The sequence below is a fragment of the Pseudophryne corroboree genome, unplaced genomic scaffold (genome assembly GCF_028390025.1).
Source record: "Pseudophryne corroboree isolate aPseCor3 unplaced genomic scaffold, aPseCor3.hap2 scaffold_129, whole genome shotgun sequence".
NCBI classification, from domain to species: domain Eukaryota; kingdom Metazoa; phylum Chordata; class Amphibia; order Anura; family Myobatrachidae; genus Pseudophryne; species Pseudophryne corroboree.
Genome location: NW_026967915.1, coordinates 250,001 through 274,800, shown reverse-complemented (window position 1 = coordinate 274,800; position 24,800 = coordinate 250,001). Strand labels below are relative to the sequence as shown.

General features: G+C 34.8%; 17 non-coding genes across 17 annotated transcripts; all 17 read left to right on the top strand.

Annotated features, from left to right (window-relative positions):
* Window positions 1–480: 480 nt before the first annotated feature.
* On the top strand, window positions 481–553 carry TRNAR-CCU (transfer RNA arginine (anticodon CCU)). The gene has a single exon. It is a non-coding gene; the product is annotated as a tRNA-Arg (tRNA).
* An 882-nt stretch (window positions 554–1,435) lies between these two features.
* TRNAR-CCU (transfer RNA arginine (anticodon CCU)) lies at window positions 1,436–1,508 on the top strand. The gene has a single exon. It is a non-coding gene; the product is annotated as a tRNA-Arg (tRNA).
* Window positions 1,509–2,398: 890 nt separating this feature from the next.
* TRNAR-CCU (transfer RNA arginine (anticodon CCU)) lies at window positions 2,399–2,471 on the top strand. Its single transcript has one exon. It is a non-coding gene; the product is annotated as a tRNA-Arg (tRNA).
* An 891-nt stretch (window positions 2,472–3,362) lies between these two features.
* Window positions 3,363–3,435, top strand: TRNAR-CCU (transfer RNA arginine (anticodon CCU)). Its single transcript has one exon. It is a non-coding gene; the product is annotated as a tRNA-Arg (tRNA).
* A 914-nt stretch (window positions 3,436–4,349) lies between these two features.
* Window positions 4,350–4,422, top strand: TRNAR-CCU (transfer RNA arginine (anticodon CCU)). Its single transcript has one exon. It is a non-coding gene; the product is annotated as a tRNA-Arg (tRNA).
* Window positions 4,423–5,348: 926 nt separating this feature from the next.
* TRNAR-CCU (transfer RNA arginine (anticodon CCU)) lies at window positions 5,349–5,421 on the top strand. The gene has a single exon. It is a non-coding gene; the product is annotated as a tRNA-Arg (tRNA).
* An 886-nt stretch (window positions 5,422–6,307) lies between these two features.
* TRNAR-CCU (transfer RNA arginine (anticodon CCU)) lies at window positions 6,308–6,380 on the top strand. Its single transcript has one exon. It is a non-coding gene; the product is annotated as a tRNA-Arg (tRNA).
* Window positions 6,381–7,298: 918 nt separating this feature from the next.
* TRNAR-CCU (transfer RNA arginine (anticodon CCU)) lies at window positions 7,299–7,371 on the top strand. The gene has a single exon. It is a non-coding gene; the product is annotated as a tRNA-Arg (tRNA).
* Window positions 7,372–9,243: 1,872 nt separating this feature from the next.
* Window positions 9,244–9,316, top strand: TRNAR-CCU (transfer RNA arginine (anticodon CCU)). The gene has a single exon. It is a non-coding gene; the product is annotated as a tRNA-Arg (tRNA).
* Window positions 9,317–10,198: 882 nt separating this feature from the next.
* On the top strand, window positions 10,199–10,271 carry TRNAR-CCU (transfer RNA arginine (anticodon CCU)). The gene has a single exon. It is a non-coding gene; the product is annotated as a tRNA-Arg (tRNA).
* Window positions 10,272–12,183: 1,912 nt separating this feature from the next.
* TRNAR-CCU (transfer RNA arginine (anticodon CCU)) lies at window positions 12,184–12,256 on the top strand. The gene has a single exon. It is a non-coding gene; the product is annotated as a tRNA-Arg (tRNA).
* A 2,819-nt stretch (window positions 12,257–15,075) lies between these two features.
* Window positions 15,076–15,148, top strand: TRNAR-CCU (transfer RNA arginine (anticodon CCU)). Its single transcript has one exon. It is a non-coding gene; the product is annotated as a tRNA-Arg (tRNA).
* A 2,813-nt stretch (window positions 15,149–17,961) lies between these two features.
* On the top strand, window positions 17,962–18,034 carry TRNAR-CCU (transfer RNA arginine (anticodon CCU)). The gene has a single exon. It is a non-coding gene; the product is annotated as a tRNA-Arg (tRNA).
* Window positions 18,035–18,926: 892 nt separating this feature from the next.
* TRNAR-CCU (transfer RNA arginine (anticodon CCU)) lies at window positions 18,927–18,999 on the top strand. Its single transcript has one exon. It is a non-coding gene; the product is annotated as a tRNA-Arg (tRNA).
* An 897-nt stretch (window positions 19,000–19,896) lies between these two features.
* On the top strand, window positions 19,897–19,969 carry TRNAR-CCU (transfer RNA arginine (anticodon CCU)). Its single transcript has one exon. It is a non-coding gene; the product is annotated as a tRNA-Arg (tRNA).
* Window positions 19,970–20,813: 844 nt separating this feature from the next.
* Window positions 20,814–20,886, top strand: TRNAR-CCU (transfer RNA arginine (anticodon CCU)). The gene has a single exon. It is a non-coding gene; the product is annotated as a tRNA-Arg (tRNA).
* A 904-nt stretch (window positions 20,887–21,790) lies between these two features.
* TRNAR-CCU (transfer RNA arginine (anticodon CCU)) lies at window positions 21,791–21,863 on the top strand. The gene has a single exon. It is a non-coding gene; the product is annotated as a tRNA-Arg (tRNA).
* The last annotated feature ends 2,937 nt before the right edge of the window (window positions 21,864–24,800 follow it).

Below are 24,800 nucleotides of genomic sequence, written 5' to 3'. Positions count from 1 at the left end.
TTATTATGTCATTAGTCATTGATTATAATCTTCTACCTTAATATTTAATATGATATTACAAAGGATGGAAGAAAGAAAGAAAGAAAGAAAGAAAGAAAGAAAGAAAGAAAGAAAGAAAGAAAGAAAGAAAGAAAGAAAGAAAGAAAGAAAGAAAGAAAGAAAGAAAGAAAGAACACAAATATGATTGTGAATTTAAGTTGTTAGCACACATCTGCTTTGGTTCAAATGCACTGCATATCTTCCTTCAGTCAGCCAACAAAACAGCAATTGAAAAGATTAACACACTGTTGGTAAAGCAGTTGCATCAAATAGATTTTTTTCAATATAGCATGATAATCCATACTGACAGCTCTGGATAGTACCAGCACATTTCTTGCTGGACTTGGTAATGCAAAGAACACAGTAAACAGCTTCACTTTTTCTCAAAAATAAATAATTGACTATTAAAAACCTATCAGTCTTGAATGAGAAAGTCAGTAAGCCCCAGTGGCCTAATGGATAAGGCACTGGCTTCCTAAGCCAGGGATTGTGGGTTCAAGTCCCATCTGGGGTGGAACTCATTAAAGCAGCTGTGTCATCACTAGAGTTGATTTTTTATCCTTGCTTCAACTGTACAACAGTCTTGTAGTGTTTAGATTGCAAAAACATGACCACAGAAGCTAAAAATGACATTTATTATAACATTGTTGTGGTTTTTTTGTTTACTTTTCTATCACTGTGGAAAGCTTATTCAAGTGCCATCTGGCATGCATGATCCTTTGTTGCTCATCATTCATCACCAAAAATGATTTTCTTTTTAAATTCTTATGACTGTACTGATTGTATTGAATAAAATCCACATCTAGCATAACTGTTTTATGCTGCAAAGTGCTCCAGTGGTGCAATTGGACAGCGCGTGGTACTTATAAGACAGTATCTGTTGAGCAATGTCAAGGTTGTGAATTCAAGTCTCACCTGAAGCAGTTTTGTTTACAGTTTTTTTCCTTTTTCTTATGTCATTAGTCATTGATTATAATCTTCAACCTTAATATTTAATATGATATTACAAAGGATGGAAGAAAGAAAGAAAGAAAGAAAGAAAGAAAGAAAGAAAGAAAGAAAGAAAGAAAGAAAGAAAGAAAGAAAAAACACAAATATGATTGTAAATTTAAGTTGTCAGCACACATCTGCTTTGGTTCAAAGGCACTGCATATCTTCCTTCAGTCAGCCAACAAAACAGCAATTGAAAAGATTAACACACTGTTGGTAAAGCAGTTGCATCAACTAGTTTTTTTGCAATAGAGCATGATAATCCATACTGACAGCTCTGGATAGTACCAGCACATTTCTTGCTGGACTTGGTAATGCAAAGAACACAGTAAACAGCTTCACTTTTTCTCAAAAATAAATAATTGACTATTAAAAACCTATCAGTCTTGAATGAGAAAGTCAGTAAGCCCCGGTGGCCTAATGGATAAGGCACTGGCCTCCTAAGCCAGGGATTGTGGGTTCAAGTCCCATCTGGGGTGGAACTCATTAAAGCAGCTGTGTCGTCACTAGAGTTGATATTTTATCCTTGCTTCAACTGTACAACAGTCTTGTAGTGTTTAGATTGCAAAAACATGACCACAGAAGCTAAAAATGACATTTATTATAACATTGTTGTGGTTTTTTTGTTTACTTTTCTGTCACTGTGGAAAGCTTATTCAAGTGCCATCTGGCATGCATGATCCTTTGTTGCTCATCATTCATCACCAAAAATGATTTTCTTTTTAAATTCTTATGACTGTACTGATTGTATTGAATAAAATCCACATCTAGCATAACTGTTTTATGCTGCAAAGTGCTCCAGTGGTGCAATTGGACAGCGCGTGGTACTTATAAGACAGTATCTGTTGAGCAATGTCAAGGTTGTGAATTCAAGTCTCACCTGAAGCAGTTTTGTTTACAGTTTTTTTCCTTTTTCTTATGTCATTAGTCATTGATTATAATCTTCAACCTTAATATTTAATATGATATTACAAAGGATGGAAGAAAGAAAGAAAGAAAGAAAGAAAGAAAGAAAGAAAGAAAGAAAGAAAGAAAGAAAGAAAGAAAGAAAGAAAGAAAAAACACAAATATGATTGTAAATTTAAGTTGTCAGCACACATCTGCTTTGGTTCAAAGGCACTGCATATCTTCCTTCAGTCAGCCAACAAAACAGCAATTGAAAAGATTAACACACTGTTGGTAAAGCAGTTGCATCAAATAGTTTTTTTGCAATAGAGCATGATAATCCATACTGACAGCTCTGGATAGTACCAGCACATTTCTTGCTGGACTTGGTAATGCAAAGAACACAGTAAACAGCTTCACTTTTTCTCAAAAATAAATAATTGACTATTAAAAACCTATCAGTCTTGAATGAGAAAGTCAGTAAGCCCCAGTGGCCTAATGGATAAGGCACTGGCCTCCTAAGCCAGGGATTGTGGGTTCAAGTCCCATTTGGGGTGGAACTCATTAAAGCAGCTGTGTCGTCACTAGAGTTGATACTTTATCCTTGCTTCAACTGTACAACAGTCTTGTAGTGTTTAGATTGCAAAAACATAACCACAGAAGCTAAAAATGATATTTATTATAACAGTGTTGTAGGTTTTTTGTTTACTTTTCTATCACTGTGAAAAGCTTATTCAAGTGCCATCTGGCATGCATGATCCTTTGTTGCTCATCATTCATCACCAAAAATGATTTTCTTTTTAAATTCTTATGACTGTACTGATTGTATTGAATAAAATCCACATCTAGCATAACTGTTTTATGCTGCACAGTGCTCCAGTGGTGCAATTGGACAGCACGTGGTACTTATAAGACAGTATCTGTTGAGCAATGTCAAGGTTGTGAATTCAAGTCTCACCTGAAGCAGTTTTGTTTACAGTTTTTTTTCTTTTTTCTTATGTCATTAGTCATTGATTATAATCTTCTACCTTAATATTTAATATGATATTACAAAGGATGGAAGAAAGAAAGAAAGAAAGAAAGAAAGAAAGAAAGAAAGAAAGAAAGAAAGAAAGAAAGAAAGAAAGAAAGAAAGAAAAAACACAAATATGATTGTGAATTTAAGTTGTTAGCACACATCTGCTGTGGTTCAAATGCACTGCATATCTTCCTTCAGTCAGCCAACAAAACAGCAATTGAAAAGATTAACACACTGTTGGTAAAGCAGTTGCATCAAATAGATTTTTTGCAATATAGCATGATAATCCATACTGACTGCTCTGGATAGTACCAGCACATTTCTTGCTGGACTTGGTAATGCAAAGAACACAGTAAACAGCTTCACTTTTTCTCAAAAATAAATAATTGACTATTAAAAACCTATCAGTCTTGAATGAGAAAGTCAGTAAGCCCCAGTGGCCTAATGGATAAGGCACTGGCCTCCTAAGCCAGGGATTGTGGGTTCAAGTCCCATCTGGGGTGGAACTCATTAAAGCAGCTGTGTCATCACTAGAGTTGATTTTTTATCCTTGCTTCAACTGTACAACAGTCTTGTAGTGTTTAGATTGCAAAAACATGACCACAGAAGCTAAAAATGACATTTATTATAACATTGTTGTGGTTTTTTTGTTTACTTTTCTATCACTGTGGAAAGCTTATTCAAGTGCCATCTGGCATGCATGATCCTTTGTTGCTCATCATTCATCACCAAAAATGATTTTCTTTTTAAATTCTTATGACTGTACTGATAGTATTGAATAAAATCCACATCTAGCATAACTGTTTTATGCTGCAAAGTGCTCCAGTGGTGCAATTGGACAGCGCGTGGTACTTATAAGACAGTATCTGTTGAGCAATGTCAAGGTTGTGAATTCAAGTCTCACCTGAAGCAGTTTTGTTTACAGTTTTTTTCCTTTTTCTTATGTCATTAGTCATTGATTATAATCTTCAACCTTAATATTTAATATGATATTACAAAGGATGGAAGAAAGAAAGAAAGAAAGAAAGAAAGAAAGAAAGAAAGAAAGAAAGAAAGAAAGAAAGAAAGAAAGAAAGAAAGAAAGAAAGAAAGAAAGAAAGAAAGAAAAAACACAAATATGATTGTAAATTTAAGTTGTCAGCACACATCTGCTTTGGTTCAAAGGCACTGCATATCTTCCTTCAGTCAGCCAACAAAACAGCAATTGAAAAGATTAACACACTGTTGGTAAAGCAGTTGCATCAACTAGTTTTTTTGCAATAGAGCATGATAATCCATACTGACAGCTCTGGATAGTACCAGCACATTTCTTGCTGGACTTGGTAATGCAAAGAACACAGTAAACAGCTTCACTTTTTCTCAAAAATAAATAATTGACTATTAAAAACCTATCAGTCTTGAATGAGAAAATCAGTAAGCCCCGGTGGCCTAATGGATAAGGCACTGGCCTCCTAAGCCAGGGATTGTGGGTTCAAGTCCCATCTGGGGTGGAACTCATTAAAGCAGCTGTGTCGTCACTAGAGTTGATATTTTATCCTTGCTTCAACTGTACAACAGTCTTGTAGTGTTTAGATTGCAAAAACATGACCACAGAAGCTAAAAATGACATTTATTATAACATTGTTGTGGTTTTTTTGTTTACTTTTCTATCACTGTGGAAAGCTTATTCAAGTGCCATCTGGCATGCATGATCCTTTGTTGCTCATCATTCATCACCAAAAATGATTTTCTTTTTAAATTCTTATGACTGTACTGATTGTATTGAATAAAATCCACATCTAGCATAACTGTTTTATGCTGCAAAGTGCTCCAGTGGTGCAATTGGACAGCGCATGGTACTTATAAGACAGTATCTGTTGAGCAATGTCAAGGTTGTGAATTCAAGTCTCACCTGAAGCAGTTTTGTTTACAGTTTTTTTCCTTTTTCTTATGTCATTAGTCATTGATTATAATCTTCTACCTTAATATTTAATATGATATTACAAAGGATGGAAGAAAGAAAGAAAGAAAGAAAGAAAGAAAGAAAGAAAGAAAGAAAGAAAGAAAGAAAGAAAGAAAGAAAGAAAGAAAGAAAGAAAGAAAGAAAGAAAGAAAGAAAGAAAGAAAAAACACAAATATGATTGTGAATTTAAGTTGTCAGCACACATCTGCTTTGGTTCAAATGCACTGCATATCTTCCTTCAGTCAGCCAACAAAACAGCAATTGAAAAGATTAACACACTGTTGGTAAAGCAGTTGCATCAAATAGATTTTTTGCAATATAGCATGATAATCCATACTGACAGTTCTGGATAGTACCAGCACATTTCTTGCTGGACTTGGTAATGCAAAGAACACAGTAAACAGCTTCACTTTTTCTCAAAAATAAATAATTGACTATTAAAAACCTATCAGTCTTGAATGAGAAAGTCAGTAAGCCCCAGTGGCCTAATGGATAAGGCATTGGCTTCCTAAGCCAGGGATTGTGGGTTCAAGTCCCATCTGGGGTGGAACTCATTAAAGCAGCTGTGTCGTCACTAGAGTTGATATTTTATCCTTGCTTCAACTGTACAACAGTCTTGTAGTGTTTAGATTGCAAAAACATGACCACAGAAGCTAAAAATGACATTTATTATAACATTGTTGTGGTTTTTTTGTTTACTTTTCTATCACTGTGGAAAGCTTATTCAAGTACCATCTGGCATGCATGATCCTTTGTTGCTCATCATTCATCACCAAAAATGATTTTCTTTTTAAATTCTTATGACTGTACTGATTGTATTGAATAAAATCCACATCTAGCATAACTGTTTTATGCTGCAAAGTGCTCCAGTGGTGCAATTGGACAGCGCGTGGTACTTATAAGACAGTATCTGTTGAGCAATGTCAAGGTTGTGAATTCAAGTCTCACCTGAAGCAGTTTTGTTTACAGTTTTTTTCCTTTTTCTTATGTCATTAGTCATTGATTATAATCTTCTACCTTAATATTTAATATGATATTACAAAGGATGGAAGAAAGAAAGAAAGAAAGAAAGAAAGAAAGAAAGAAAGAAAGAAAGAAAGAAAGAAAGAAAGAAAGAAAGAAAAAACACAAATATGATTGTGAATTTAAGTTGTCAGCACACATCTGCTTTGGTTCAAATGCACTGCATATCTTCCTTCAGTCAGCCAACAAAACAGCAATTGAAAAGATTAACACACTGTTGGTAAAGCAGTTGCATCAAATAGATTTTTTGCAATATAGCATGATAATCCATACTGACAGCTCTGGATAGTACCAGCACATTTCTTGCTGGACTTGATAATGCAAAGAACACAGTAAACAGCTTCACTTTTTCTCAAAAATAAATAATTGACTATTAAAAACCTATCAGTCTTGAATGCGAAAGTCAGTAAGCCCCGGTGGCCTAATGGATAAGGCACTGGCCTCCTAAGCCTGGGATTGTGGGTTCAAGTCCCATCTGGGGTGGAACTCATTAAAGCAGCTGTGTCGTCACTAGAGTTGATATTTTATCCTTGCTTCAACTGTACAACAGTCTTGTAGTGTTTAGATTGCAAAAACATGACCACAGAAGCTAAAAATGACATTTATTATAACATTGTTGTGGTTTTTTTGTTTACTTTTCTATCACTGTGAAAAGCTTATTCAAGTGCCATCTGGCATGCATGATCCTTTGTTGCTCATCATTCATCACCAAAAATGATTTTCTTTTTGAATTCTTATGACTGTACTGATTGTATTGAATAAAATCCACATCTAGCATAACTGTTTTATGCTGCACAGTGCTCCAGTGGTGCAATTGGACAGCGTGTGGTACTTATAAGACAGTATCTGTTGAGCAATGTCAAGGTTGCGAATTCAAGTCTCACCTGAAGCAGTTTTGTTTACAGTTTTTTTCCTTTTTCTTATGTCATTAGTCATTGATTATAATCTTCTACCTTAATATTTAATATGATATTACAAAGGATGGAAGAAAGAAAGAAAGAAAGAAAGAAAGAAAGAAAGAAAGAAAGAAAGAAAGAAAGAAAGAAAGAAAGAAAGAAAGAAAGAAAGAAAGAAAGAAAGAAAGAAAGAAAAAACGCAAATATGATTGAGAATTTAAGTTGTCAGCACACATCTGCTTTGGTTCAAATGCACTGCATATCTTCCTTCAGTCAGCCAACAAAACAGCAATTGAAAACATTAACACACTGTTGGTAAAGCAGTTGCATCAAATAGATTTTTTGCAATATAGCATGATAATCCATACTGACAGCTCTGGATAGTACCAGCACATTTCTTGCTGGACTTGGTAATGCAAAGAACACAGTAAACAGCTTCACTTTTTCTCAAAAATAAATAATTGACTATTAAAAACCTATCAGTCTTGAACGAGAAAGTCAGTAAGCCCCAGTGGCCTAATGGATAAGGCACTGGCCTCCTATGCCAGGGATTGTGGGTTCAAGTCCCATCTGGGGTGGAACTCATTAAAGCAGCTGTGTCGTTACTAGAGTTGATATTTTATCCTTGCTTCAACTGTACAACAGTCTTGTAGTGTTTAGATTGCAAAAACATGACCACAGAAGCTAAAAATGACATTTATTATAACATTGTTGTGGTTTTTTTGTTTACTTTTCTATCACTGTGGAAAGCTTATTCAAGTGCCATCTGGCATGCATGATCCTTTGTTGCTCATCATTCATCACCAAAAATGATTTTCTTTTTAAATTCTTATGACTGTACTGATTGTATTGAATAAAATCCACATCTAGCATAACTGTTTTATGCTGCACAGTGCTCCAGTGGTGCAATTGGACAGCGTGTGGTGCTTATAAGACAGTATCTGTTGAGCAATGTCAAGGTTGTGAATTCAAGTCTCACCTCAAGCAGTTTTGTTTACAGTTTTTTTCCTTTTTCTTATGTCATTAGTCATTGATTATAATCTTCTACCTTAATATTTAATATGATATTACAAAGGATGGAAGAAAGAAAGAAAGAAAGAAAGAAAGAAAGAAAGAAAGAAAGAAAGAAAGAAAGAAAGAAAGAAAGAAAGAAAGAAAGAAAGAAAGAAAAAACACAAATATGATTGTGAATTTAAGTTGTCAGCACACATCTGCTTTGGTTCAAATGCACTGCATATCTTCCTTCAGTCAGCCAACAAAACAGCAATTGAAAAGATTAACACACTGTTGGTAAAGCAGTTGCATCAAATAGATTTTTTGCAATATAGCATGATAATCCATACTGACAGCTCTGGATAGTACCAGCACATTTCTTGCTGGACTTGGTAATGCAAAGAACACAGTAAACAGCTTCACTTTTTCTCAAAAATAAATAATTGACTATTAAAAACCTATCAGTCTAGAATGAGAAATTCAGTAAGCCCCAGTGGCCTAATAGATAAGGCACTGGCCTCCAAAGCCAGGGTTTGGGGGTTCAAGTCCCATGTGGGGTGGAACTCATTAAAACAGTTGTGTCGTCACTAGAGTTTATATTTTATCCTTGCTTCAACTGCACAACAGTCTTGTAGTGTTTAGATTGCAAAAACATGACCACAGAAGCTAAAAATGACATTTATTATAACATTGTTGTGGGGTTTTTTTTTACTTTTCTATCACTATGGACAGCTTATTCAAGTGCCATCTGGCATGCATGTTCCTATGTTGCTCATCATTTATCATCAAAAATGATTTTCTTTTTAAATTCTTATGACTGTACTGATTGTATTGAATAAAATCCACATCTAGCATAACTGTTTTATGCTGCAAAGTGCTCCAGTGGTGCAATTGGACAGCGCGTGGTACTTATAAGACAGTATCTGTTGAGCAATGTCAAGGTTGTGAATTCAAGTCTCACCTGAAGCAGTTTTGTTTACAGTTTTATTCCTTTTTCTTATGTCATTAGTCATTGATTATAATCTTCTACCTTAATATTTAATATTATATTACAAAGGATGGAAGAAAGAAAGAAAGAAAGAAAGAAAGAAAGAAAGAAAGAAAGAAAGAAAGAAAGAAAGAAAGAAAGAAAGAAAGAAAGAAAGAAAAACACAAATATGATTGTAAATTTAAGTTGTCAGCACACATCTGCTTTGGTTCAAATGCACTGCATATCTTCCTTCAGTCAGCCAACAAAACAGCAATTGAAAAGATTAACACACTGTTGGTAAAGCAGTTGCATCAAATAGTTTTTTTGCAATAGAGCATGATAATCCATACTGACAGCTCTGGATAGTACCAGCACATTTCTTGCTGGACTTGGTAATGCAAAGAACACAGTAAACAGCTTCACTTTTTCCCAAAAATAAATAATTGACTATTAAAAACCTATCAGTCTTGAATGAGAAAGTCAGTAAGCCCCGGTGGCCTAATGGATAAGGCACTGGCCTCCTAAGCCAGGGATTGTGGGTTCAAGTCCCATCTGGGGTGGAACTCATTAAAGCAGCTGTGTTGTCACTAGAGTTGGTATTTTATCCTTGCTTCAACTGTACAACAGTCTTGTAGTGTTTAGATTGCAAAAACATGACCACAGAAGCTAAAAATGACATTTATTATAACATTGTTGTGGTTTTTTTGTTTACTTTTCTATCACTGTGGAAAGCTTATTCAAGTGCCATCTGGCATGCATGATCCTTTGTTGCTCTTCATTCATCACCAAAAATGATTTTCTTTTTAAATTCTTATGACTGTACTGATTGTATTGAATAAAATCCACATCTAGCATAACTGTTTTATGCTGCAAAGTGCTCCAGTGGTGCAATTGGACAGCGCGTGGTACTTAAAAGACAGTATCTGTTGAGCAATGTCAAGGTTGTGAATTCAAGTCTCACCTGAAGCAGTTTTGTTTACAATTTTATTCCTTTTTCTTATGTCATTAGTCATTGATTATAATCTTCTACCTTAATATTTAATATGATATTACAAAGTATGGAAGAAAGAAAGAAAGAAAGAAAGAAAGAAAGAAAGAAAGAAAGAAAGAAAGAAAGAAAGAAAGAAAGAAAAAACACAAATATGTTTGTAAATTTAAGTTGTCAGCACACATCTGCTTTGGTTCAAATGCACTGCATATCTTGCTTCAGTCAGCCAACAAAACAACAATTGAAAAGATTAAAACACTGTTGGTAAAGCAGTTGCATCAAATAGTTTTTTTGCAATAGAGCATAATAATCCATACTGACAGCTCTGGATAGTACCAGCACATTTCTTGCTGGACTTGGTAATGCAAAGAACACAGTAAACAGCTTCACTTTTTCTCAAAAATAAATAATTGACTATTAAAAACCTATCAGAATTGAATGAGAAAGTCAGTAAGCCCCAGTGGCCTAATGGATAAGGCACTGGCCTCCTAAGCCAGGGAATGTGGGTTCAAGTCCCATCTGGGGTGGAACTCATTAAAGCAGCTGTGTCGTCACTAGAGTTGATACTTTATCCTTGCTTCAACTGTACAACAATCTTGTAGTGTTAAGATTGCAAAAACATGACCACAGAAGCTAAAAATGACATTTATTATAACATTGTTGTGGTTTTTTGTTTACTTTTCTATCACTGTGGAAAGCTTATTCAAGTGCCATCTGGCATGCATGATCCTTTGTTGCTCATCATTCATCACCAAAAATGATTTTCTTTTTAAATTCTTATGACTGTACTGATTGTATTGAATAAAATCCACATCTAGCATAACTGTTTTATGCTGCAAAGTGCTCCAGTGGTGCAATTGGACAGCACATGGTACTTATAAGACAGTATCTGTTGAGCAATGTCAAGGTTGTGAATTCAAGTCTCACCTGAAGCAGTTTTGTTTACAGTTGTTTTCCTTTTTCTTATGTCATTAGTCATTGATTATAATCTTCTACCTTAATATTTAATATGATATTACAAAGGATGGAAGAAAGAAAGAAAGAAAGAAAGAAAGAAAGAAAGAAAGAAAGAAAGAAAGAAAGAAAGAAAGAAAGAAAGAAAGAAAGAAAAAACACAAATATGATTGTAAATTTAAGTTGTCAGCACACATCTGGTTTGGTTCAAATGCACTGCATATCTTCCTTTAGTCAGCCAACAAAACAGCAATTGAAAAGATTAACACACTGTTGGTAAAGCAGTTGCATCAAATAGTTTTTTTGCAATATAGCATGATAATCCATACTGACAGCTCTGGATAGTACCAGCACATTTCTTGCTGGACTTGGTAATGCAAAAAACACAGTAAACAGCTTCACTTTTTCTCAAAAATAAATAATTGACTATTAAAAACCTATCAGTCTTGAATGAGAAATTCAGTAAGCCCCAGTGGCCTAATAGATAAGGCACTGGCCTCCAAAGCCAGGGATTGGGGGTTCAAGTCCCATGTGGGGTGGAACTCATTAAAGCAGTTGTGTTGTCACTAGAGTTTATATTTTATCCTTGCTTCAACTGTACAACAGTCTTGTAGTGTTTAGATTGCAAAAACATAACCACAGAAGCTAAAAATGACATTTATTATAACATTGTTGTGGGGTTTTTTTTTTACTTTTCTATCACTGTGGACAGCTTATTCAAGTGCCATCTGGCATGCATGTTCCTATGTTGCTCATCATTTATCATCAAAAATGATTTTCTTTTTAAATTCTTATGACTGTACTGATTGTATTGAATAAAATCCACATCTAGCATAACTGTTTTATGCTGCAAAGTGCTCCAGTGGTGCAATTGGACAGCGCGTGGTACTTATAAGACAGTATCTGTTGAGCAATGTCAAGGTTGTGAATTCAAGTCTCACCTGAAGCAGTTTTGTTTACAGTTTTTTCCTTTTTCTTATGTCATTAGTCATTGATTATAATCTTCTACCTTAATATTTAATATGATATTACAAAGGATGGAAGAAAGAAAGAAAGAAAGAAAGAAAGAAAGAAAGAAAGAAAGAAAGAAAGAAAGAAAGAAAGAAAGAAAGAATGGAAGAAAGAAAGAAAGAAAGAAAGAAAGAAAGAAAGAAAGAAAGAAAGAAAGAAAGAAAAAACACAAATATGATTGTAAATTTAAGTTGTCAGCACACATCTGCTTTGGTTCAAATGCACTGCATATCTTCCTTCAGTCAGCCAACAAAACAACAATTGAAAAGATTAACACACTGTTGGTAAAGCAGTTGCATCAAATAGTTTTTTTGCAATAGAGCATGATAATCCATACTGGCAGCTCTGGATAGTACCAGCACATTTCATGCTGGACTTGGTAATGCAAAGAACACAGCAAACAGCTTCACTTTTTCTCAAAAATAAATAATTGACTATTAAAAACCTATCAGTCTTGAATGAGAAAGTTAGTAAGCCCCAGTGTCCTAATGGATAAGGCACTGGCCTCCTAAGCCAGGGATTGTGGGTTCAAGTCCCATCTGGGGTGGAACTCATTAAAGCAGCTGTGTCGTCACTAGAGTTGATATTTTATCCTTGCTTCAACTGTACAACAGTCTTGTAGTGTTTAGATTGCAAAAACATGACCACAGAAGCTAAAAATTACATTTATTATAACATTGTTGTGGGTTTTTTTTTTACTTTTCTATCACTGTGGAGAGCTTATTCAAGTGCCATTTGGCATGCATGATCCTTTGTTGCTCATCATTCATCACCAAAAATGATTTTATTTTTAAATTCTTATGACTGTACTGATTGTATTGAATAAAATCCACATCTAGCATAACTGTTTTATGCTGCAAAGTGCTCCAGTGGTGCAATTGGACAGCGCGTGATACTTATAAGACACTATCTGTTGAGCAATGTCAAGGTTGTGAATTCAAGTCTCACCTGAAGCAGTTTTGTTTACAGTTTTTTTCCTTTTTCTTATGTCATTAGTCATTGATTATATTCTTCTACCTTAATATTTAATATGATATTACAAAGGATGAAAGAAAGAAAGAAAGAAAGAAAGAAAGAAAGAAAGAAAGAAAGAAAGAAAGAAAGAAAGAAAGAAAGAAAAAACACAAATATGATTGTGAATTTAAGTTGTCAGCACACATCTGCTTTGGTTCAAATGCACTGCATATCTTCCTTCAGTCAGCCAACAAAACAGCAATTGAAAAGATTAACACACTGTTGGTAAAGCAGTTGCATCAAATAGATTTTTTGCAATATAGCATGATAATCCATACTGACAGCTCTGGATAGTACCAGCACATTTCTTGCTGGACTTGGTAATGCAAAAAACACAGTAAACAGCTTCACTTTTTCTCAAAAATAAATAATTGACTATTAAAAACCTATCAGTCTTGAATGAGAAATTCAGTAAGCCCCAGTGGCCTAATAGATAAGGCACTGGCCTCCAAAGCCAGGGATTGGGGGTTCAAGTCCCATGTGGGGTGGAACTCATTAAAGCAGTTGTGTTGTCACTAGAGTTTATATTTTATCCTTGCTTCAACTGTACAACAGTCTTGTAGTGTTTAGATTGCAAAAACATGACCACAGAAGCTAAAAATGACATTTATTATAACATTGTTGTGGTTTTTTTTTTTACTTTTCTATCACTGTGGACAGCTTATTCAAGTGCCATCTGGCATGCATGTTCCTATGTTGCTCATCATTTATCATCAAAAATGATTTTCTTTTTAAATTCTTATGACTGTACTGATTGTATTGAATAAAATCCACATCTAGCATAACTGTTTTATGCTGCAAAGTGCTCCAGTGGTGCAATTGGACAGCGCGTGGTACTTATAAGACAGTATCTGTTGAGCAATGTCAAGGTTGTGAATTCAAGTCTCACCTGAAGCAGTTTTGTTTACAGTTTTTTTCCTTTTTCTTATGTCATTAGTCATTGATTATAATCTTCTACCTTAATATTTAATATGATATTACAAAGGATGGAAGAAAGAAAGAAAGAAAGAAAGAAAGAAAGAAAGAAAGAAAGAAAAAACACAAATATGATTGTGAATTTAAGTTGTCAGCACACATCTGCTTTGGTTCAAATGCACTGCATATCTTCCTTCAGTCAGCCAACAAAACAGCAATTGAAAAGATTAACACACTGTTGGTAAAGCAGTTGCATCAAATCGTTTTTTTGCAATAGAGCATGATAATCCATACTGGCAGCTCTGGATAGTACCAGCACATTTCATGCTGGACTTGGTAATGCAAAGAACACAGTAAACAGCTTCACTTTTTCTCAAAAATAAATAATTGACTATTAAAAACCTATCAGTTTTGAATGAGAAAGTCAGTAAGCCCCAATGTCCTAATGGATAAGGCACTGGCCTCCTAAGCCAGGGATTGTGGGTTCAAGTCCCATCTGGGGTGGAACTCATTAAAGCAGCTGTGTCGTCACTAGAGTTGATATTTTATCCTTGCTTCAACTGTACAACAGTCTTGTAGTGTTTAGATTGCAAAAACATGACCACAGAAGCTAAAAATGACATTTATTATAACATTGTTGTGTTTTTTTTTTTACTTTTCTATCACTGTGGAGAGCTTATTCAAGTGCCATCTGGCATGCATGATCCTTTGTTGCTCATCATTCATCACCAAAAATGATTTTATTTTTAAATTCTTATGACTGTACTGATTGTATTGAATAAAATCCACATCTAGCATAACTGTTTTATGCTGCAAAGTGCTCCAGTGGTGCAATTGGACAGCGCGTGGTACTTATAAGACAGTATCTGTTGAGCAATGTCAAGGTTGTGAATTCAAGTCTCACCTGAAGCAGTTTTGTTTACAGTTTTTTTCCTTTTTCTTATGTCATTAGTCATTGATTATAATCTTCTACCTTAATATTTAATATGATATTACAAAGGATGGAAGAAAGAAAGAAAGAAAGAAAGAAAGAAAGAAAGAAGGAAAGAAAGAAAGAAAGAAAGAAAGAAAGAAAGAAAGAAAGAAAGAAAGAAAGAAAGAAAGAAAGAAAGAAAGAAAGAAAGAAAAAACACAAATATGTTTGTAAATTTAAGTTGTCAGCACACATCTGCTTCGGTTCAAATGCACTGCATATCTTCCTTCAGTCAGCCAACAAAACAACAATTGAAAAGATTAAAACACTGTTGGTAAAGCAGTTGCATCAAATAGTTTTTTTGCAATAGAGCATGATAATCCATACTGACAGCTCTGGATAGTACCAGCACATTTCTTGCTGGACTTGGTAATGCAAAGAACACAGTAAACAGCTTCACTTTTTCTCAAAAATAAATAATTGACTATTAAAAACCTATCAGAATTGAATGAGAAAGTCAGTAAGCCCCAGTGGCCTAATGGATAAGGCACTGACCTCCTAAGCCAGGGAATGTGGGTTCAAGTCCCATCTGGGGTGGAACTCATTAAAGCAGCTGTGTCGTCACTAGAGTTGATACTTTATCCTTGCTACAACAGTCTTGTAGTGTTTAGATTGCAAAAACATGACCACAGAAGCTAAAAATGACATTTATTATAACATTGTTGTGGTTTTTTTGTTTACTTTTCTATCACTGTGGAAAGCTTATTCAAGTGCCATCTGGCATGCATGATCCTTTGTTGCTCATCATTCATCACCAAAAATGATTTTCTTTTTAAATTCTTATGACTGTACTGATTGTATTGAATAAAATCCACATCTAGCATAACTGTTTTATGCTGCAAAGTGCTCCAGTGGTGCAATTGGACAGCGCATGGTACTTATAAGACAGTATCTGTTGAGCAATGTCAAGGTTGTGAATTCAAGTCTCACCTGAAGCAGTTTTGTTTACAGTTTTTTTCCTTTTTCTTATGTCATTAGTCATTGATTATAATCTTCTACCTTAATATTTAATATGATATTACAAAGGATGGAAGAAAGAAAGAAAGAAAGAAAGAAAGAAAGAAAGAAAGAAAGAAAGAAAGAAAGAAAGAAAGAAAGAAAGAAAGAAAGAAAGAACACAAACATGATTGTGAATGTAAGTTGTCAGCACATATCTGCTTTGGTTCAAATGCACTGCATATCTTCCTTCAGTCAGCCAACAAAACAGCAATCGAAAAGATTAACACACTGTTGGTAAAGCAGTTGCATCAAATAGCTTTTTTGCAATATAGCATGATAATCCATACTGACATCTCTGGATAGTACCAGCACATTTCTTGCTGGACTTGGTCATGCAAAGAACACAGTAAACAGCTTCACTTTTTCTCAAAAATAAATAATTTACTATTAAAAACCTATTAGTCTTGAATGAGAACCTCAGTAAGCCCCAGTGGCCTAATGGATTTAGCACTGGCTTCCTAAGCCAGGGATTGTGAGTTCAAGTCCCATCTGGGGTGGAAGTCATTAAAGCAGCTGTCTCATCACTAGAGTTTATATTTTATCCTTGCTTTAACTGTACAACAGTCTTGTAGTGTTTAGATTGCAAAAACATGACCACAGTAGCTAAAAATTACATTTATTATAACATTGTTGTGGGGTTTTTTTACTTTTCTATCACTGTGGAAAGCTTATTCAAGTTCCATCTGGCATGCATGTTCCTTTGTTGCTCATCATTCATCACCAAAAATGATTTTCTTTTTAAATTCTTATGACTGTACTGATTGTATTCAATCAAATCCACATCTAGCATAACCGTTTTATGCTGTTAAGTGCTCCAGTGGTGCAATTGGACAGCACGTGGTACTTATAAGACAGTATCTGTTGAGCAATGTCAAGGTTGTGAATTCAAGCCTCACCTGGAGCAGCTTTGTTTACAGTTTTTGTCCTTTTTCTTATGTCATTAGTCATTGATTATAATCTTCTACCTTAATATTTAATATGATATTACAAAGGATAGAAGAAAGAAAGAAAGAAAGAAAGAAAGAAAGAAAGAAAGAAAGAAAGAAAGAAAGAAAGAAAGAAAAAAAGAAAGAAAAAACACAAACATGATTGTGAATGTAAGTTGTCAGCACATATCTGCTTTGGTTCAAATGCACTGCATATCTTCCTTCAGTCAGCCAACAAAACAGCAATCGAAAAGATTAACACACTGTTGGTAAAGCAGTTGCATCAACTAGATTTTTTTGCAATATAGCATGATAATCCATACTGACAGCTCTGGATAGTACCAGCACATTTCTTGCTGGACTTGGTCATGCAAAGAACACAGTAAACAGCTTCACTTTTTCTCAAAAATAAATAATTGACTATTAAAAACGTATCAGTCTTAAATGAAAAAGTCAGTAACCCCCAGTGGCCTAATGGATAAGGCACTGGCCTCCTAAGCCAGGTATTGTGGGTTCAAGTCCCATCTAGGTTGGAACTCATTAAAGCAGCTGTGTTGTCACTAGAGTTAATATTTTATCCTTGCTTCAACTGTACAACAGTATTGTAGTGTTTAGATTGCAAAAACATGACCACAGAAGCTAAAAATGACATATATTATAACATTGTTGTGGTTTTTTTTTACGTTTCTATCACTGTGGAAAGCTTATTCAAGTGCCATCTGGCATGCATGATCCTTTGTTGCTCATCATTCATCACCAAAAATGATTTTCTTTTTAAATTCTTATGACTGTACTGATTGTATTGAATAAAATCCACATCTAGCATAACCATTTTATGCTGCTAAGTGCTCCAGTGGTGCAATTGGTCAGCGCGTGGTACTTATAAGACAGTATCTGTTGAGCAATGTCAAGGTTGTGAATTCAAGCCTCACCTGGAGCAGCTTTGTTTACAGTTTTTTTCCTTTTTCTTATGTCATTAGTCATTAATTATAATCTTCTACCTTAATATTTAATATGATATTACAAAGGATGGAAGAAAGAAAGAAAGAAAGAAAGAAAGAAAGAAAGAAAGAAAGAAAGAAAGAAAGAAAGAAAGAAAGAAAGAAAGAAAGAAAGAACACAAACATGATTGTGAATGTAAGTTGTCAGCACATATCTGCTTTGGTTCAAATGCACTGCATATCTTCCTTCAGTCAGCCAACAAAACAGCAATCGAAAAGATTAACACACTGTTGGTAAAGCAGTTGCATCAAATAGCTTTTCTGCAATATAGCATGATAATCCATACTGACAGCTCTGGATAGTACCAGCACATTTCTTGCTGGACTTGGTCATGCAAAGAACACAGTAAACAGCTTCACTTTTTCTCAAAAATAAATAATTGACTATTAAAAACCTATCAGTCTTGAATGAGAACCTCAGTAAGCCCCAGTGGCCTAATGGATAAAGCACTGGTCTCCTAAACCAGGGATTGTGGGTTCAAGTCCCATCTGGGGTGGAAGTCAGCTGTCTCATCACTAGAGTTTATATTTTATCCTTGCTTTAACTGTACAACAGTCTTGTAGTGTTTAGATTGCATAAACATGACCACAGAAGCTAAAAATGACATTTATTATAACATTGTTGTGGTTTTTTTTTACTTTTCTATCACTATGGACAGCTTATTCAAGTGCCATCTGGCATGCATGTTCCTTTGTTGCTCATCATTCATCACCAAATATTATTTTCTTTTTAAATTCTTATGACTGTACTGATTGTATTGAATCAAATCCACATCTAGCATAACTGTTTTATGCTGCAAAGTGATCCAGTGGTGCAATTGGTCAGAGTGTGGTACTTATAAGACAGTATCTGTTGAGCAATAACAAGGTTGTGAATTCAAGCCTCACCTGGAGCAGTTTTGTTTACAGTTTTTGTCCTTTTTCTTATGTCATTAGTCATTGATTATAATCTTCTACCTTAATATTTAATATGATATTACAAAGGATGGAAGAAAGAAAGAAAGAAAGAAAGAAAGAAAGAAAGAAAGAAAGAAAGAAAGAAAGAAAGAAAGAAAGAAAGAAAGAAAGAAAGAAAGAAAAAACACAAACATGATTGAGAATTTAAGTTGTCAGCACACATCTGCTTTGGTACAAATGCACTGCATATCTTCCTTCAGTCAGGCAAAAAAACAACAATGGAAAAGATTAACATACTGTAGGTAAAGCAGTTGCATCAAATTGATTTTTTGCAATATAGCATGATAATCAATACTGGCAGCTCTGGATAGTACCAGCACATTTCTTGCTGGACTTGGTAATGTAAAGAACACAGTAAACAGCTTCACTTTTTCTCAAAAATAAATAATTGACTATTAAAAACCTATCAGTCTTGAATGAGAAAGTCAGTAAGCCCCAGTGGCCTAATGGAAAAGGCACTGGCCTCCTAAGCCAGGGATTGTGGGTTCAAGTCCCATATGGGGTGGAACTCATTAAAGCAGCTGTGTCGTCACTTGAGTTGATATTTAATCCTTGCTTCAACTGTACAACAGTCTTGTAGTGTTTAGATTGCAAAAACATGACCACAGTAGCTAAAAATGACATTTATTATAACATTGTTGTGGTTTTTTTTTACTTTTCTATCACTATGGACAGCTTATTCAAGTGCCATCTGGCATGCATGTTCCTTTGTTGCTCATCATTCATCACCAAATATTATTTTCTTTTTAAATTCTTATGACTGTACTGATTGTATTGAATCAAATCCACATCTAGCATAACTGTTTTATGCTGCAAAGTGCTCCAGTGGTGCAATTGGTCAGAGTGTGGTACTTATAAGACAGTATCTGTTGAGCAATAACAAGGTTGTGAATTCAAGCCTCACCTGGAGCAGTTTTGTTTACAGTTTTTGTCCTTTTTCTTATGTCAGTCATTGATTATAATCTTCTACCTTAATATTTAATATGATATTACAAAGGATGGAAGAAAGAAAGAAAGAAAGAAAGAAAGAAAGAAAGAAAGAAAGAAAGAAAGAAAGAAAGAAAGAAAGAAAGAAAGAAAGAAAGAAAGAAAAAACACAAACATGTTTGTGAATTTAAGTTGTCAGCACACATCTGCTTTGGTACAAATGCACTGCATATCTTCCTTCAGTCAGGCAACAAAACAACAATGGAAAAGATTAACATACTGTAGGTAAAGCAGCTGCATCAAATTGATTTTTTGCAATATAGCATGATAATCCATACTGGCAGCTCTGGATAGTACCAGCACATTTCTTGCTGGACTTGGTAATGCAAAGAACACAGTAAACAGCTTCACTTTTTCTCAAAAATAAATAATTGACTTTTAAAAACCTATCAGTCTTGAAGGAGAAAGTCAGTAAGCCCCAGTGGCCTAATGGATAAGGCACTGGCCTCCTAAGCCAGGGATTGTGGGTTCAAGTCCCATATGGGGTGGAACTCATTAAAGCAGCTGTGTCATTACTAGAGTTAATATTTTATCCTTGCTTCAACTGTACAACAGTCTTGTAGTGTTTAGATTGCAAAAACATGACCACAGAAGCTAAAAATGACATTTATTATAACATTGTTGTGGTTTTTTTTTACTTTTCTATCACTGTGGAAAGCTTATTCAAGTTCCATCTGGCATGCATGATCCTTTGTTGCTCATCATTCTTCACCAAAAATGATTTTCTTTTTAAATTCTTATGACTGTACTGATTGTATTCAATCAAATCCACATCTAGCATAACTGTTTTATGCTGTTAAGTGCTCCAGTGGTGCAATTGGACAGCGCGTTGTACTTATAAAACAGTATCTGTTGAGCAATGTCAAGGTTGTGAATTCAAGCCTCACCTGGAGCAGCTTTGTTTACAGTTTTTGTCCTTTTTCTTATGTCATTAGTCATTGATTATAATCTTCTACCTTAATATTTAATATGATATTACAAAGGATAGAAGAAAGAAAGAAAGAAAGAAAGAAAGAAAGAAAAAACACAAACATGATTGTGAATTTAAGTTGTCAGCACACATCTGCTTTGGTTCAAATGCACTGCATATCTTCCTTCAGTCAGGCAACAAAACAACAATGGAAAAGATTAACATACTGTAGGTAAAGCAGTTGCATCAAATTGATTTTTTGCAATATAGCATGATAATCCATACTGGCAGCTCTGGATAGTACCAGCACATTTCTTGCTGGACTTGGTAATGCAAAGAACACAGTAAACAGCTTCACTTTTTCTCAAAAATAAATAATTGACTATTAAAAACCTATCAGTCTTGAATGAGAAAGTCAGCAAGCCCCAGTGGCCTAATGGATAAGGCACTGGCCTCCTGAGCCAGGGATTGTGGGTTCAAGTCCCATCTGGGGTGGAACTCATTAAAGCAGCTGTGTCGTCACTAGAGTTGACATTTTGTCCTTGCTTCAACTGTACAACAGTCTTGTAGTGTTTAGATTGCAAAAACATGACCACAGTAGCTAAAAATGACATTTATTATAACATTGTTGTGGTTTTTTTTTACTTTTCTATCACTGTGGAAAGCTTATTCAAGTTCCATCTGGCATGCATGATCCTTTGTTGCTCATCATTCTTCACCAAAAATGATTTTCTTTTTAAATTCTTATGACTGTACTGATTGTATTCAATCAAATCCACATATAGCATAACCTTTTTATGCTGCTAAGTGCTCCAGTGGTGCAATTGGACAGCGCGTGGTACTTATAAGACAGTATCTGTTGAGCAATGTCAAGGTTGTGAATTCAAGCCTCACCTGGAGCAGCTTTGTTTACAGTTTTTGTCCTTTTTCTTATGTCATTAGTCATTGATTATAATCTTCTACCTTAATATTTAATATGATATTACAAAGGATGGAAGAAAGAAAGAAAGAAAGAAAGAAAGAAAGAAAGAAAGAAAGAAAGAAAGAAAGAAAGAAAGAAAGAAAGAAAGAAAGAAAGAAAGAAAGAAAAAACACAAACATGATTGTGAATTTAAGTTGTCAGCACACATCTGCTTTGGTTCAAATGCACTGCATATCTTCCTTCAGTCAGCCAACAAAACAGCAATTGAAAAGATTAACACACTGTTGGTAAAGCAGTTGCATCAAATAGATTTTTTGCAATATAGCATGATAATCCATACTGACAGCTCTGGATAGTACCAGCACATTTCTTGCTGGACTTGGTCATGCAAAGAACACAGTAAACAGCTTCACTTTTTCTCAAAAATAAATAATTGACTATTAAAAACGTATCAGCCTTGAACGAGAAATTCAGTAAGCCCCAGTGGCCTAATGGATAAGGCACTGGCCTCCTGTGCCAGAGATTGTGGGTTCAAGTCCTATCTGGGGTGGAACTCATGAAAGCAGCTGTGTCATCACTAGAGTTGATATTTTATCCTTGCTTCAACTGTACAACAGTCTTGAAGTGTTTAGATTGCAAAAACATGACCACAGAAGCTAAAAATGACATTTATTATAACATTGTTGTGTTTTTTTTTTACTTTTCTATCACTGTGGAAAGTTTATTCAAGTTCCTTCTGGCATGCATGATCCTTTGTTGCTCATCATTCATCACCAGAAATGATTTTCTTTTTAAATTCTTATGACTGTACTGATTGTATTGAATAAAATCCACATCTAGCATAACCGATTTATGCTGCTAAGTGCTCCAGTGGTGCAATTGGTCAGCGCGTGGTACTTATAAGACAGTATCTGTTGAGCAATGTCAAGGTTGTGAATTCAAGCCTCACCTGGAGCAGCTTTGTTTACAGTTTTTTTCCTTTTTCTTATGTCATTAGTCATTAATTATAATCTTCTACCTTAATATTTAATATGATATTACAAAGGATGAAAGAAAGAAAGAAAGAAAGAAAGAAAGAAAGAAAGAAAGAAAGAAAGAAAGAAAGAAAGAAAAAACACAAACATGATTGTGAATGTAAGTTGTCAGAACATATCTGCTTTGGTTCAAATGCACTGCATATCTTCCTTCAGTCAGCCAACAAAACAGCAATCGAAAAGATTAACACACTGTTGGTAAAGCAGTTGCATCAAATAGATTTTTTTGCAATATAGCATGATAATCCATACTGACAGCTCTGGATAGTACCAGCACATTTCTTGCTGGACTTGGTCATGCAAAGAACACAGTAAACAGCTTCACTTTTTTCAAAAATAAATAATTGACTATTAAAAACCTATCAGTCTTGAATGAGAACCTCAGTAAGCCCCAGTGGCCTAATGGATTAAGCACTGGTCTCCTAAACCAGGGATTGTGGGTTCAAGTCCCATCTGGGCTGGAAGTCATTAAAGCAGCTGTCTCATCACTAGAGTTTTTATTTTATCCTTGCTTTAACTGTACAACAGTCTTGTAGTGTTTAGATTGCAAAAAATGACCACAGAAACTAAAAATGACATTTAGTATAACATTGTTGTGATTTTTTTTTCCACTTTTCTATCACTGTGGAAAGCTTATTCAAGTGCCATCTGGCATGCATGATCCTTTGTTGCTCATCATTCATCACCAAAAATGATTTTCTTTTTAAATTCTTATGACTGTACTGATTGTATTGAATCAAATCCACATCTAGCATAACCGTTTTATGCTGCTAAGTGCTCCAGTGGTGCAATTGGACAGTGCGTGGTACTTATAAGACAGTATCTGTTGAGCAATGTCAAGGTTGTGAATTCAAGCCTCACCTGGAGCAGCTTTGTTTACAGTTTTTGTCCTTTTTCTTATGTCATTAGTCATTGATTATAATCTTCTACCTTAATATTTAATATGATACTACAAAGGATGGAAGAAAGAAAGAAAGAAAGAAAGAAAGAAAGAAAGAAAGAAAGAAAAAACACAAACATATTTTTAAATTTAAGTTGTGAGCACACATCTGCTTTGGTTAAAATGCACTGCATATCTTCCTTCAGTCAGGCAACAAAACAACAATGGAAAAGATTAACATACTGTAGGTAAAGCAGTTGCATCAAACAGATTTTTTGCAATATAGCATGATAATCCATACTGGCAGCTCTGGATAGTACCAGCACATTTCTTGCTGGACTTGGTAATGCAAAGAACACAGTAAACAGCTTCACTTTTTCTCAAAAATAAATAATTGACTATTAAAAACCTATCAGTCTTGAATGAGAAAGTCAGTAAGCACTAGTGGTCTAATTTATAAGGCCCTGGCCTCTTAAGACAGGGATTGTGGGTTCAAGACCCATCTGGGGTGGAACTCATTAAAGCAGTTGTGTTGTCACTAGAGTTGATGTTTTATCCTTGCTTCAACTGTACAACAGTCTTGTAGTGTTTAGATTGCAAAAACATGACCACAGAAGCTAAAAATGACATTTATTATAACATTGTTGTGGTTTTTTTTTTACTTTTCTATCACTGTGGACAGCTTATTCAAGTGCCATCTGGCATGCATGTTCCTTTGTTGCTCATCATTCATCACCAAAAAATTTTTTTTTTAAATTCTTATGACTGTACTGATTGTATTGAATCAAATCCACATCTAGCATAACTGTTTTATGCTGCAAAGTGCTCCACTGGTGCAATTGTTCAGAGTGTGGTACTTATAAGACAGTATCTGTTGAGCAATGTCAAGGTTGTGAATTCAAGCCTCACCTGGAGCAGTTTTGTTTACAGTTTTTGTCCTTTTTCTTATGTCATTAGTCATTGATTATAATCTTCTACCTTAATATTTAATATGATATTACAAAGGATGAAAGAAAGAAAGAAAGAAAGAAAGAAAGAAAGAAAGAAAGAAAGAAAGAAAGAAAGGAAGGAAGAAAGAAAGAAAGAAAGAAAGAAAGAAAGAAAGAAAGAAAGAAAGAAAGAAAGAAAGAAAAAAAGAAAGAAAGAAAAAACACAAACATGATTGTGAATTTAAGTTGTCAGCACACATCTGCTTTGGTTCAAATGCACTGCATATCTTCCTTCAGTCAGCCAACAAAACAGCAATTGAAAAGATTAACACACTGTTGGTAAAGCAGTTGCATCAAATAGATTTTTTGCAATATAGCATGATAATCCATACTGACAGCTCTGGATAGTACCAGCACATTTCTTGCTGGACTTGGTAATGCAAAGAACACAGTAAACAGCTTCACTTTTTCTCAAAAATAAATAATTGACTATTAAAAACCTATCAGTCTTGAATAAGAAAGTCAGCAAGCCCCAGTGGCCTAATGGATAAGGCACTGGCATCCTAAGCCAGGGATTGCGGGTTCAAGTCCCATCTGGGGTGGAACTCATTAAAGCAGCTGTGTCATCACTAGAGTTGATATTT